Below are 14,379 nucleotides of genomic sequence, written 5' to 3'. Positions count from 1 at the left end.
ACAAATTGTTCAATAATAATAATAGAAAAATATGCTTTTTGGCGATTTGCTGATTCTATAATTGCTTACTGCAACACAGACGTTTATGCAGGCAGATAGTAAGGAATGCAGTTAGGGTATGTTAAATCGTTATTCGAAATGTGAATCCATGTGATTATAATTTAATTTAGTGTTGGTATTTCAGGACCACACGAGTTTTTTGAATAATTTTTTGTTTTTGAGTATTTTTTTTTTGTAGTTGGTTTAATGTGCAAGTGTGCATGCACTGAAATTAAGGATAAATTGGACATGAAACTGCAGATAAGATCAAGATCCTTGGAAAAAAAAAAAAAAGCAGATTGTTTATCCCTTAGCAGAATGTGATTCACTAGAGAAGTCATTTTGATGATGAAATAGTATATGCTATGACTGCTTAGAATTTTTTGATGATGATTGGTTATCAAAGATGGAGGACATCCAGCAATTCAAACTTCATATTTACATATGTGGATGAACTGGGTTTAACATTTTTCAATCATTTACAGAACACTATAGGAATACAGAATTTTTTTAAATAATAAGACATAGGGTATGAGATAAAATTATGAGACCCGCATAAGTAGGATCTATACGTGAGGCCTATATTTTATATCACAATTGTGTTCCATTCTATAAAATAATAATAATAATAATAATAATAAATTGTACTCGGACTTTTATTTGATAAAAAGACAGTTTAATTTTAACGCTTCTTCAAAAACCACTTCTAGTTACTCATTTGAAATTTGTTCAAAGATAATCAAACCAAACTTAAAACACATTTTAAAACTAATTAAAATTTTAAATCAAATTTAAATAATTTAATACTCATTAAATTTGGCTTACAAGTCTATTAATAGTTAACCAAAACCGGAGATTCCACTGAAAGGGGGCTGAGTTATTCTCGTGTCTAAAGAAGGTGTTTATCCTTTTATATCATTTACACTCTAAAGAAGGTGTTTATCCCTTTATATTATTTACTCACAACACAATTTATTTATTTTTAAAAAAAATTAATTAAAGACAAAGTCATGTAAGATTGATTATTTTATTTTTATTTTTTTTTGAAGATAAGAAGTCATGTAAGGTTGAATGGCCGGTTTCAAAAACCAATGTATCGAAACAAACTTTTAATTAGGGTCCATGCTCCATGGGAATCATGTTCTGGCCCGTTAAATGAACCACATGGTTTCTCTCTCTCTCTCTCCTAGGTCAAATAGGTGAGGCCACCGCACTGCAGAAATGTAGATAGATTTTTTTTTTTTTTTTTTTATTGGAAGAAATGTAGATAGATGAGTGAGTGCAAGTGGACCATGGGACATACATTTCAATATATTTGCTCTGTCTCTCTCTTCACATTGTTCTGGTAGAATTTAAAAGTTGCTTATTTAACTTTTGACTTAATTTTAAGTTATAATATTGTGTTTAGTGCAACTTAAATTATCAGATTATAGCTTATTTAAAACTATTTTCAGCTTAAATTCCAAAACTGCTCGAGAGATACTTAATTCAAACAACTTATGTGCACAGCTAGTTAGGGGGGATGAAATGACTTAAATGTCCCTCCAAAACTTCAACAATTACTGAATTGCCACTATATAAACCCTCTTCTATGTTGCCCTAGCACGCTCCTCTCCTCTCACACTCTCCTCTTCTCTTCTCATTTCCTCTCTAACAACCGACGACGATCCTCCACATCTCCAAGATCAGCCGATTGAACTCCTTTCCTCCCTGTTTTCCGTTGATCTGCACCAAAAAGGTAAAATTTCATACCCTTTGTTTGTTATATATATATATATATACACACATCGAGTTAGGGTTTACACAGACAGAGATCAGATCACACTCTCTGCTCTTCTCTTCGTTTTCTTTTTCTTCTCCAATTTTCATCATCTTTCTTGTTTCTTTTTTTTTTCTGCAGCCGTTCTATGAGTCCGACACCTAAGTATTCAGGCAAGATTCTTCATCATTTCCTCTTCTTTCTATTCGTCTCTCTCTCTCTCTCTCTTCTTGCTTCAATTCTCCCCTCTTTTCGATATGTTTTTTTTAAAGAAACAATTCATTTGCTTCTTGATATTATGCACAATCAAAATTGCATGAAATAAAAAGTAATAAATTTAAAATCTAAGAAAAAGAAAAAGAAAAAGAAAGAAATAATTAGGTTTTATTTTAGAGTTCATATGTTGGTGTATAATTTATTGTTACTTTCATACTGTTTGATGTTTTTTTTGAATTGTTATTTGGTTGTTACAAATCATACTTTGTTTTGTAATTCTTCTATTTCTTTTGTAGTTTGGATCCTTTAACTATAAATTATAAAAATAAAAAAATTATCGGCCTAGCCATATCCATATTGTAGGTTTTTTTTTTTAGGTTTTTCCACAATACCCCTTATGTTTCATAGCCAACAGGGCCATGAAGCAAAAGATAGTTTATTGAATCAGCATATCGGTTTTTAATGCAAGAAACATCAAGAATAAACCGGCTCCTAATAATTTATCAAAGATCAGGATTTGATCAAGCACCTTCCACACAAATAATGCCACCTTCGAGTCGACTATGGAACAGTACACTGTTTGCCAAGTTAAACCAGAGTTCCTCCCACTTGTCCTATAATAAGAGTGGGCTGCAGGCTTCACACTTTCCACTATTAGACTCCTCCTACCAGAGTGAAATAGAGGATTACTTCTGTGTAAAGTAGAGAGAGATGAGGCTGAATAAAGCAGCAGCCAGCGTTACAACCATAGTAAAAAATAAATAGCATAAGGCTGGTGATAGAATAAACAGAGGGACAAAACATCTATGTCTGAAAATCATTCTAGATAATTGGGAGTAACGTTGCATTTACTCGAAGATAATGTATTGTCCATAAAGACTTGTATTTCTTGTGCCAACTTTGGACAAGTCATGTTGCTGGTTAATCTATATGTAACAATTTACAATTGGTTTTTTTTTTTTTTTTTGGTCATATTAATATAAATTTTGAAGTTTACACCTTTAGTTGCAATACATCATTTGGACACGGACTTGATTGAGGATATATCAAATGGTGTCGAAAAAAATTGTGGCAAACGAATTGTCAATATGTTAGAAACATTTTATTCAATCAATACTTCTTCAGTGCAATGTATTTACAATTAACTTTCCAATCAATTTTAGAGGATTTGGATTCAATTCTTCCTAATTAATGCAGAGGCATGTCATTATCTAGTAACTATTATTCTAGTGCTGAGACCTTCGACTTGAGGTATGAGGCTTTGAAATGTGATTGTGGGCTAAGAGCTGCCATAAGGGGTACCGAGTCTGACAAGCCATCTAAAGAGAGACTGTATTTCATTTGTGAGAAAAGAAATTGTCAATTTTGGAGGTGGTGTACCCCAAAATCTGTGACGATGGTAGAGAGGCTGAGGAACGAGAGAATGCTTGATCAAAATCAAAATATGGAGCCTGTAAGACTAAAAGTGAAAAACCAAATGCTTGAGCAATCCAATGCTTTCATGAAGCAGCTTGTTGTGGGTCTACTCACAATTTGTATTGTTATGTTAGTTGCATTACTCTTCAAATGATGATAGGTGCCGTTTAGAGATACCTGGTGTTTTTGTGCTAATGTAGTTTACCATGAACTATTGTACTAAGCTTTGTACTCAATGAATGTTGATATGTTTGACGTAGTTGTCATGTATGGTTGTTTTGTACTAATCTAGTTGTTGTAATGCAAGCAATAATGAATGAGTTTGTTTTAAAGAATTTTTTTTCTTTCATAGAATGAGTACCCAAGAGAAAACACAATCTGAAAATAGGAAGAACAAGGGAAAATCAAGTCAAGTACCATCCGTTAAAGTTCACTGGGATGCAAAATCAAATGAAATTTTTATTAAGCTTTGTGTTAAGCAAGTGAAAGCTGGACATAGACCTAGTACACACTTAGATAGGGTCAGGTGGGAAAATGTGATAACTAAGTTTAAAAGTATAACTGGAAAAGCATAACAATGAATACAAATGAAAAATCATTGGGATGTGTTGAAAAAAGATTGGCTTTTATGGAATAATCTGTTAAGGGGTGAGACAGGCTCAGGCCGTGATACATTGACTAGAGTTATATTTACATCTGATGAGTGGTGGACCAAGAAATTTGAGGTAAGTGAATTGCTTAATGTACATATTCTCTTTGTTTTTTTTTGTTTAAATAGACCAAATTTTGTTACTTGAAATTGTTAAATTTTCCTTTGTAATTGTTGCAGAGGTATCTTGATGCTGCTAAATTTCAGCGTATGCCATTGCAATTCACTGAAGACTTAGACATACTATTCTCAGATGCAGCTGCTACATGAGAATAGGCATACACCCCTTGCTCAGGGGTTATGCCTCACACTGATGAGACTCTGGAGGAATTTCATACCCCACATGATACTGAATTTCATGATGATGCTGATTTGGAGGTGGTTCATCCTTTAGATTTAAACAAAAAACGTCCATCAAACACTAATGGTTCATCAACCAAGAGCAAGACAAATAAGAAATTTACTAGTGCATCTATACTTAACAAGACACTTGATCGTATAGTTAATGTGGTTGAGTCGTCTTCAGCAACTTCAACACAAACCTCATCAAGATATCCTTCAATTGCAAAATGTTTGGCGAAGTTGGAAAGCATCCCTAGTGTGTGTAACAATCCGAAAATTTAAGTTGTTCCATAAATTTTATACTAGTATTATGGTTGTATGTGATAATATATTATTAAATAAATAATAATAAATACAGAATCTAATTTGGCACTGGATTATCAAATATGAGATTAATTAGAGATTATTATTTGGGTCTAAATTAACAGAAATATGGAATTATAATACTAGTTGGGCCAAATTAAAGTAAAAGATAATAAATAAATAAATATAAAAGTAAGAGTAAATAAATAATAATATTGATAACAATAATAATAATAATAATAATAATGGGTGGGGTAGTAAAATAAATAATTAATTTTCTGTTGGTATACGATAGAGTGTAATTTAATTAGGGATTAATTTATTTATATAGTTATATTAGAAAACTGGGCCAAAGTGTAATTATCTTAAATATTTATTTTGATAAGTATAAATCCTGAGCAAATCTTCGAGCTGCCACGTGTTGGCCGGATGTGGCTTTTACGTCCCTATAAATAGGGAGGAGTTGATCAACCTGTGAAAGAGAAAAAGGAAAAAAAGAAGAAGAGAGATATGAAGGATAAAGCAAACAGAGAAGGGAAAGAGAATATTGGAAGTGAAGAAGGTCTTTGGTAGTGGAACAAAAGATTAAGGTATTAAAGTTAAGGTGAGTTATATTATACCTTGAGTTACCATAATATATTTTACGTATGTTTTGATTTACCATTATTTATTTTATACAAGTTATGTTTTATAAATTATTATAAATTATATTAATATTTCAATTACGTGGATTATTTTCTGAACCCTATTTGTTAAAATGAAATCCATGGATATGTTTGTTTATATTTTAAAGAATATTTGATTATAACCTTATAAACAATTATGTTTTGTAAGCACCACCACGGGAGTCTCACGCCTTGGGAGACTTAAATAACCATTGGCTTCTGTTTGGTCACTTTGTGGCCCTCTATTGTCATGGATCTATTGACCTCTGTTCTGTGCGGAGTAAAGTGCTGTGCGAAGATAAGTGCTACACTATTGTGGGAGCCACCTCTATAGTCCGTACGAGCCACCTCTTGAATCCGCATCTCTGTTCTAACTGTCGCTCCTGTGACTTCTGTTCTGTTTTATTCGGTACCGTGGTTATGGTTATTTATTTACATAATCTCAGTTTTGCTACTTAAATGATTATTTGTTTAGACTAAGTTATCCTACATATTTTAGTTACATAACTATCCATGGTTATTTTGTATCCCTTATACTCTTGGTATAATATTTCTCACTCTACCATGTGCTTGTAACTGTTTACCAATTTTTCAGAAAACAATGCAATTTAGAAATAACTTTTAGAAAGTCTTAGAAGCGAGACTGTGAAATTGACACACACCGCACTTTTATGATATTTTTATATGTAAATATCGGCCTTTTTGGTCAATAAATTTTGTAATAAAAATAGAAGCTCCGATAATTATTTTGGTACCCTCACTTTAATATTATTTCTGCTCACGTTTATTTATTTGTTCAAGAATTGGCCAAAGGTAACTTCAGTTACTAGACATCACAATGCTTAACTTTTGGGTACGGGGAGTAGGTCGTGACAGTGTGTCCTCAGATGATGAGTTGTATGTATGGGCTGTCAGATTGTTCTTAAAAGACAAGCGTCGTGAGTGCTTCATGACTCTTCCTACGGATGAAGTTTGAATGAGGTTTCTGAAATTAGAGATTGAGATCGAGAAAACCACCACAAGTTATTGCGGCTAATTGTTTCTGAAGTTGGATGTTTCTGAATTTCCTAATTATTTCATGTTTAAGACTTTTATTATTAATTGTGGACTGTTGTGTGGACTCATTATTTTTTTTTCTTTTATTAATATTGAGTATGTTGGACTATTATATTGGACTCATTATTTGGACTTTTATTAATATTCTATTGGACTTTTATTATGTTGGACTTTGTTAGTTCAATAGTTGAATGGTTAGTTGGTAGATGGCATTTATTCTCAGATGCAATTTTTATTAGGTGGATGCCATTTGAATGGGAGGTGGCATTGATTTCATTATTGAATATGAATGGTAGGTAAATGGTTAAGACTTTTATATATATGTAGATGTTCTCCAGCTGCTGTTATTGTGAGAAATGTTGAATCTCTTGTGAGATTTAGGTTGTTGTCTATAAATAAGTGAAGGTTGAAATTTTTATTAAGGTCTCATGTTCCCTGATTTGTTTTCCTTTCCTATCATATAGCCTGATCTGATATTGGTCTACTGTCTAGCCTGCTTTGTTGCTTTGTTGGTGTGGTTGAGCTGGTCTGAATTGTTGGTGTTATTTTCTGCTGCCTGGCCTGCTTTGTTTGCTTTCCCTCTCATATAGCCTCATCTTATTTGCTGCTACTGTACTACATCTGCTTATTGTGGAGCATTGGCTTCACAAGTTAGTTCAAATTTTGAAGTTGAAGGTACTTATTTTTTTTTCTTTACATTTTTATCAATTTCTTTGCATTCCATGGTAACAAATGATCAAAAATGATTTCTAAAGATGGCTCATCATTTATCTGTAAACTTCTTTATGTGTTGAACTACATGTGCCTATGGATACCAAATAATTTTTCTAATATACTTGTGCATTTGCACAGATACACTTTGGGTCAAGTTGGATAGATTTTTTTTTTTTTTTTTGATCGGCAAAACGAAAGACTTTATTGATGATAAGACCATACAAAGTATGAAAAGACACATTAATAAAGAGAAGTTTGGAGCTGAACATAGCTCCAACCTCCTAGTTGATGAGACGCCAACAAAGAAAATAAAACCAGAAAGAGCAGCAGAGCAGAGCAAAACCAGAGCAATATAAACCAAAGCAATACATCGATATAAACAAAAGCAACAGCAATAAAACGTAGTAGCACAACAACAACTCATTAGCAACAGGAAACCCCATCAGTGCAGCAGCAAGACAAGAGAGGCACCTACAAACTACCAGTTCACAAGCTCACCCCATCAGTGCAGCAGTTCACAGGTTATACCCCATCAGTGCATGATGCAGAATTTCACATTTTGCAAATTGAACACTAGATCATTGACTAAATAACAAAAAGAAGGACTATAAGCTCTGAACCACAATGCAATCCGTGTTTTGATAAGTTCACACAACTTTTCCAAGACCACCTTTGAGTCATTAAAAAGGTTTTCATTCCTCTGCTTCCATAAAGACCAAAGCACTGCCATTGGGATTATCTTCCAAAGCACCTTCAGTCTATTATTACATCTATAACCAGTCCACCACTAAAAAAGTCTAGACACTGACCCCAGCTGCACCCAAGATACACCCCACCACCCAATAATATTGGACCAAACTCTCCAACTAAAAGGACTGCACAGCAGCACATGAGTAGCAGTTTCCACTTCATTCCTGCAGAATATACAGTTAACATTTGAATTAGCTCTGAGTACTCCAATTCATTGCAAATAGCTAGAAGTCTTGATCCTCCCTTTCCATGCTAACCAACCAAAAAATTGCACTTTCGAAGGGGCAGCATTCTTCTAGATGAGATCCCTTAATTTTGCAGGCAGAGTAGAAGGTAACTCACTCCACTTGTAGACAGAAGCAACAGTGAAGACACCAGACTTATCTGCAGCCCAATTCAAACCATCTAACACACCATTCCTGAGATCTGGAGCAGTATGTAACAACTCCTTTAACCTCCTCAACTCTTCAAGTTCCCATTGAAACAATACTCTTCTGAAAGCCAAATCACACTCCTCATTTCCATTACTTCTGCTCTTAACCAGTGCCATTGATTCACCTTTATCAATAGACATGGAGAATAATCTAGGAAATAAATTTTTTAAACAATCATTGCCAACCCACAGATCCAGCCAAAATTTTGTGAGCCTCCCATCCCCAATAATGATCTTTGAGTTGGCCTTAAAGAACTCCAGCAACTCAGGGCACTTAACAGCAACCCCCAATATACCCCTCCACACTATAGATACCCTAGAATTTGCATCTTGGTCTGGCCATCAAAACCCACTAAACTGTGGGTACTTGCTACAAATTACTTGTTTCCAAAGAGAGCTAGTTTCATACCCAAATCTCCACCGCCATTTGAGAATAAGACAGTCATTCATAGTTCTCACATTTCTAATGCTAAGACCCCCATTGCTTTTGCTTTGGGTGATTGATTTCCTCCCATTTTACCATATGAATTTTCCTTCTAAGTTCATCACCCCCCAATGAAATCTAGATTGAATTCTATCAATCTCCTTGGCTACCCCTTCAGGCATTTTAAACAGAGATAGGTAGAAAACTGGTAATGAGGATAGCACAGACTTGATCATTGTCAACCGACCAGCGAAAGAAATGAGCCTTTTCTTCCAAGAAGCTAGCTTTGATTTGAAATTTTCAAAGACAGGTTACCAAGTCCTTCTCCTAGGATTAGCACCCAATGGCATCCCTAAATATTTCAGTGGTAACCTATGATGCAAGTAGTTCAAGATGGCAGCAAAGTCTTTAGTGAGCTCTTCATTAATTCCAACTCCACACACTACACTCTTATGATAATTAATCCTTAACCCAGACAAAATTTCAAAACACCTCAATATTCTTTTGATATTAAGTACCTCCTCCCTTTTTTCCTCACAAAACAAAATTGTGTCGTTAGCAAATTGTAAGTGAGTAATAATAAGGTCATTTGAACCAACTGATGCACCCTTAATCAATCCAAACTGGACAGCTCTATGTAACAGTATGTTAAGACCCTCAGCCACAATGTTAAAGAGAAAAGAGGATAATGGGTTACCTTGTCTAAGCCCCCTTTGGGGATTAAACTCAGCTGTAGGTGATCCATTCACCATTATAGAGACTTTGGCAGTTGAGGCACACTTCTTCATCCATATGATCCATTTTGAGCCAAATCCAAAATTTGATAACATGAAGCAGAGAAACTCCCAATTTATTGAATCGTATGCTTTCTCAAAATCAAGCTTTAAGATAAGGCCTTTCTTTTGCTTCTTCTTCCAACCATAAACTATCTCATTAGCAACCAGGATGCCATCAAGAATTCTTCTACCCCCTATAAAAGCTGATTGAGATTCATTTATGATCTTGGGTAATACTACTTTAAGTCTACTGGATAAAACTTTGGATAGAACTTTGTACAATGATCCAATGAGACTAATAGGCCTGAAACCATTAAGTCAAGAAGGATTTCCATTCTTTGGAAGCAAAGCTACAAAAGAGCTATTGATACCAAGAACCAACTTTGAGTTGGTATGGAACTCTCTCATGAATTGCATCACACCCTTTTTAATTATATGCAAGCACTTCTGGAACATCATAAGATTAAAACCATTAGGCTTAGGAGCCTTGTTACCATCACAGTTATTAAGTGCTACCACAACTTCAGATTCTGTGAACTCAGCTTCCAAAGCAACTCGCACCTCTTCATCCCCAATAGATTTAAAAGGACCAGATAAGCTTGGCTTGTTGAACCATGATTCTGCAAACTGCCTCTGAAAGTGATTTAGTACTTCAATTCTTATTTCATCCGGATATTCTTTCAAGGCCCCATTGACCTCAATTGAGCACAATGCATTCCTATTCCTTCTTGAGGAAGCCATAACATAGAAAAAATTGGTATTTTTTATCCCCTTTTAATAACCAGTTAGCTCTAGACTTTTGCAACCATAACTATTCTACCATTTTGCTCAAGTTCCATGCTTCACCTTTTACCTCCCATAGCCTATATCTCTCTGTATCAATGAGTAGTCTTTGTTCAGCTACCAAATCCAAGTCATGTATCTCCTCCTCCAGTTGCTTGGGCTTAAAGTCCACCTTACCAAAAACCTCAAGGTTCCATCTTTTCAATGCTACTTTAAGTGATCTCAGTTTCCTTAAACATTTGAATCCAGCCCAGCCATTTCTATGAGATTCAGCGCACATTTTCTGCACAAAAGTTTTAAAATTCGGATGAAGAGTCCAGGCATTTAGAAACCTAAATGGCGTTGGGCTCCAATCCCTCTCATCTTTCATCAGTAAAATAGGACAATGATCTGAGAGCCTTCTTGGTAATCCCCATAGTTTAAAGTTAAATTTCTACAACCAATCTGGACTGAGTAAAAACATGTCTAGCCTACTCCATTTGACACCTTCTTGAGAATTACACCAAGTGAACTTTCTCCCCAACATTGGTATGTCACGCACTTCCAGATTATCAATTAGCTCATTGAAATCCTTCATATATCCACTCCTTTGGGAACAACCCACCCTCTCAGCTAATTTCCTTACCTCATTGAAATCACCCCCCAAGCATCAAGGGTTGATAATTTTTTTTTTTAAATTCTTCGAAGTTTCCTATACCCCTTTCCTGCTAGCACCATCAGTCGGACCATATACATTTACAATAACACAGGCTAGACTTGTGCAGAGAGTACCAGAAAAAATGATAAAATTCCTGTTACTGCAGCAGTCCAGAAGTTGAAATACTTGTGGATTCCAGACACACAGTAGTCCACCAGCTGCACCCTTTGAGTCCACAGCCATATATGCCATCTGGTCACCAGGCTAACAAGATCTGACAAACTCCTCAATGATAACAGGTCTCTTTGTTTCTTGAAATAGTGTCATATCCACCTTTCTCTCAAAAAGAAGTTTTTTGATTTTTCTCCTTTTAATAGACTTGCCTAACCCTCTAATTTTCCAGGATAAGATCTTCATTAAAGCAAATTTACACACCAAGACACCACAGTAGATATGGTTAATCTGCCTTACTACCCTTTTTACCGAGCACCTCTTTATCATTTTTTTCTAGTTCCATCAATTTACGGAGCACTTCCTCGTCATTACCTTTACATTTCAGCCCAAGTAACTTCCCAATCTGTAAAGATGATTCTGCCTCATTAAGGAGCAACTAGCCAGAACCCGATTTGCTTGCCATGGATAGAGAAATTGTTGCAGCTGCCGACCTAAATATAGCCCTTTTCTTGAAGTTCATGACTGATCCAACCCCAATTTATAAGTTTCCTTTTTTCTTCCTCTGGTATTTCGCCATCCCTTTTGCATTCTCTTTTGTGGTGGTTTTCCTTTTTTGAGCTGCCACTGCAGTGTTACAATTTACTACACCGTGAAGCACCTTATCCCCACTGTCTTGGGCTGCCTTTCCCTTACTGATTAGATCTTCAGCCTCCTGTGTTGGCTGATTCTTTGGGTCACTTAACTCAGATGACCTATGGCCCAGAATGTTTTCACACTCTATGACATGGGCCTTACTTAATAACACATCTATATTAAGCCCAGGTCCATCTTTCTTTGGCCCACTAAGGCTCCTCATAAAACCTGGAGTAATAACTCCATCTTCAATAATCTGGTTACCTTCACTTTGAAATTGCACAAGGTTTAGCAATGATTTGACTGAATGAGTCCTGCATGCTCCTCCTCTACCTCCAGGTTGCTTCTGCAAACAATCCGCCTGACCTATAGACATGATAGTCTCCTCAACCCTAGACATACTTAGCTCCCTATCTTGTCCATCAATGGTTGTATGGTCATCATGACTTACCCTCAGCCCCCCTGCCTCTTCAGCACCTCTGATGTCCAGTACACCTCCAACCTAGCCCTCCATATCAGCTTCATCTTCACCCTTCTTGCTCCCCACAACAGATCTCTGCTCTTGATCTTGTTCCTTACCATTTGAAATTGAATTTTTCGTTTGTGGTTGTTCACTATAGGATTTGCATTATTTTTATATCACCTCTAAAATCACCACTTGGTCTTCACATACTTTGACTAGGTAGGCTACCCCCTTGCAACACAAGGTAATTGTTGTGTTTATGGACTCCATACACTTGGTAGCAATTCTCACCTTCCCACTGTGAAAAGACTTCATTTTGGATGTGTCCTCATCAATGCCTATGACTTCCCCCCACGACCTTCGAATGCTACTAAATGTTTTGTTGCTCCAGAGATTCAAAGGTACTCCATAACAAGTAAGCCAAACAAATCTTTCTTGGTCAAGAATCATCCCCTGCTGCCATTCCTTGACTGATTCACTCCATGACTAGATCCATCCCTCCATTGATTTGAGCTTCTCTTTCATGGTTTCTGCTGACTCAAATGTTAGCGCAATATCTCTTCCACCACCATATCTAATTTGGACATCTCTCATTCCTCTGTTCTTTAATTCCTCTTTAAACTCATTGGGTCACCTAACTAGGCTATTAAGAAGAAAAAAAAATTTATTGTCCAATGCTCTAATTTTTTAACCAATTAGACTAATGTACATTTTTATTTAATTTCTTCTCTATTATGAAATTTTTTGTATTTTTTATTTCTTTCTCATTATTGGGCTGATTGTTTCTTACCCATAATAGTGCATTAGTTATGTATATCAGGTATTGGTTTGGCCTTTTTAAGCTCTAAGTTATGTTAGGGATTTTTCATATTCTTCAGGTATTGGTTTGTTGTCCAGATGTAATCATCTACATCTTGTTGTTGTTGGTTCTAATTTATATGTCACAAAAAGAAGAAGAAGAAGAAGAAGAAGAAGAAGAAGAAGAATCTATGGAACCTATGAATATAGATCAAATACATTCATAAACAAAATTAGTGTACAACTACAATACATTCATAAACAAAGCTAAAACATAAATAAAATTAGTATGCATCATATACAAGATCAACAAATGGTTCACCAATTTTTCATATCTCTTGCTTCATATATAGTTGTAATATTGTGTGTTTACTTCATTATTGTAATAGTAAATAAGAAGCCTTTAAATGAGTAGGTGTTTTGGAGATGAGTAACAGTGGTAACAATGCATGAAATGATGATCATGATGATGAAGATGCTGAAGATGAAGATGAAGATGAAGATAAAGATGAAGGCAGCACATCGCAAACCTAACAAAATAATAATATGCCCTTAACAACAGCGGCAACAGTTGTAGTCACATATGCGACAAATTATTTGATAAAAGAACCATGTAGGACATCTTCTCTAACAGGGTGGAAGTGGATGGTCAAATTACAAGAAAGGAATCGAACAAGAATATTTGAAAATTTTTGAATGGAAAGAGATGTATTTTATCAATTGTGTGATTTGTTACAGAATAACTATGGCCTTCAAACTGGACAAAAAGTCTCGGTTCAGGAGTATGTTGCAATTTGTTTGTATATTGTTGGCGGTGATATTCAAAACAGAAATGTCCAAGAAAGATTTCAATTTTTCGGAGAGACAATTTTAAAATACTTCAAGCTGGTGTTAAAAGCTGTTACAATGATGTCTATTGATTGAGTAAGGCCTCAACTGAGAAATGGTGTGCATCCATATGTTACAAACAACCACAAATACTATCCTTATTTCAAGGTAACAATTAACTACAAGTGGAACTTAGGTGTTACATATAATTAATGTTCTTAAGATATTTTTAATAATGAATAAATATATTTTTATTCTCAATTTTGTAATAGGATTGTATTGAAGCAATTAACGGAACACACATCAAAGCATATATATCTCCAGATAAGCAACCTCGTTTACTAGGCAGAAAGTGGTATGCGCCTCAAAACATAATGGTCGCATGTGACTTCGATATGTGTTTCACATTTTGCTTGCTCGAATAAAAAGGAAGTGCACACGATACTCAGATCTTCTTAGATACAATTAAGAATCCTAGTTATAATTTTCCAAAACCAAAAGGAGGTAACTGTTTTATATTT

General features: G+C 35.1%; 1 long non-coding RNA gene across 1 annotated transcript; it reads left to right on the top strand.

Annotated features, from left to right (window-relative positions):
• Nucleotides 1–5,214: 5,214 nt before the first annotated feature.
• LOC145823536 (uncharacterized) lies at nt 5,215–6,608 on the top strand. Its single transcript, XR_014365820.1, has 2 exons — nt 5,215–5,328; nt 6,191–6,608. It is a non-coding gene; the product is annotated as an uncharacterized LOC145823536 (long non-coding RNA).
• The last annotated feature ends 7,771 nt before the right edge of the window (nt 6,609–14,379 follow it).

The sequence above is a fragment of the Camellia sinensis genome, chromosome 4 (assembly GCF_055761805.1).
Source record: "Camellia sinensis isolate YWXY chromosome 4, ASM5576180v1, whole genome shotgun sequence".
NCBI classification, from domain to species: Eukaryota; Viridiplantae; Streptophyta; class Magnoliopsida; order Ericales; family Theaceae; genus Camellia; species Camellia sinensis.
Note: the sequence above shows the minus strand (reverse complement) of the source record. Positions and strands in the feature narration are given on the sequence as shown.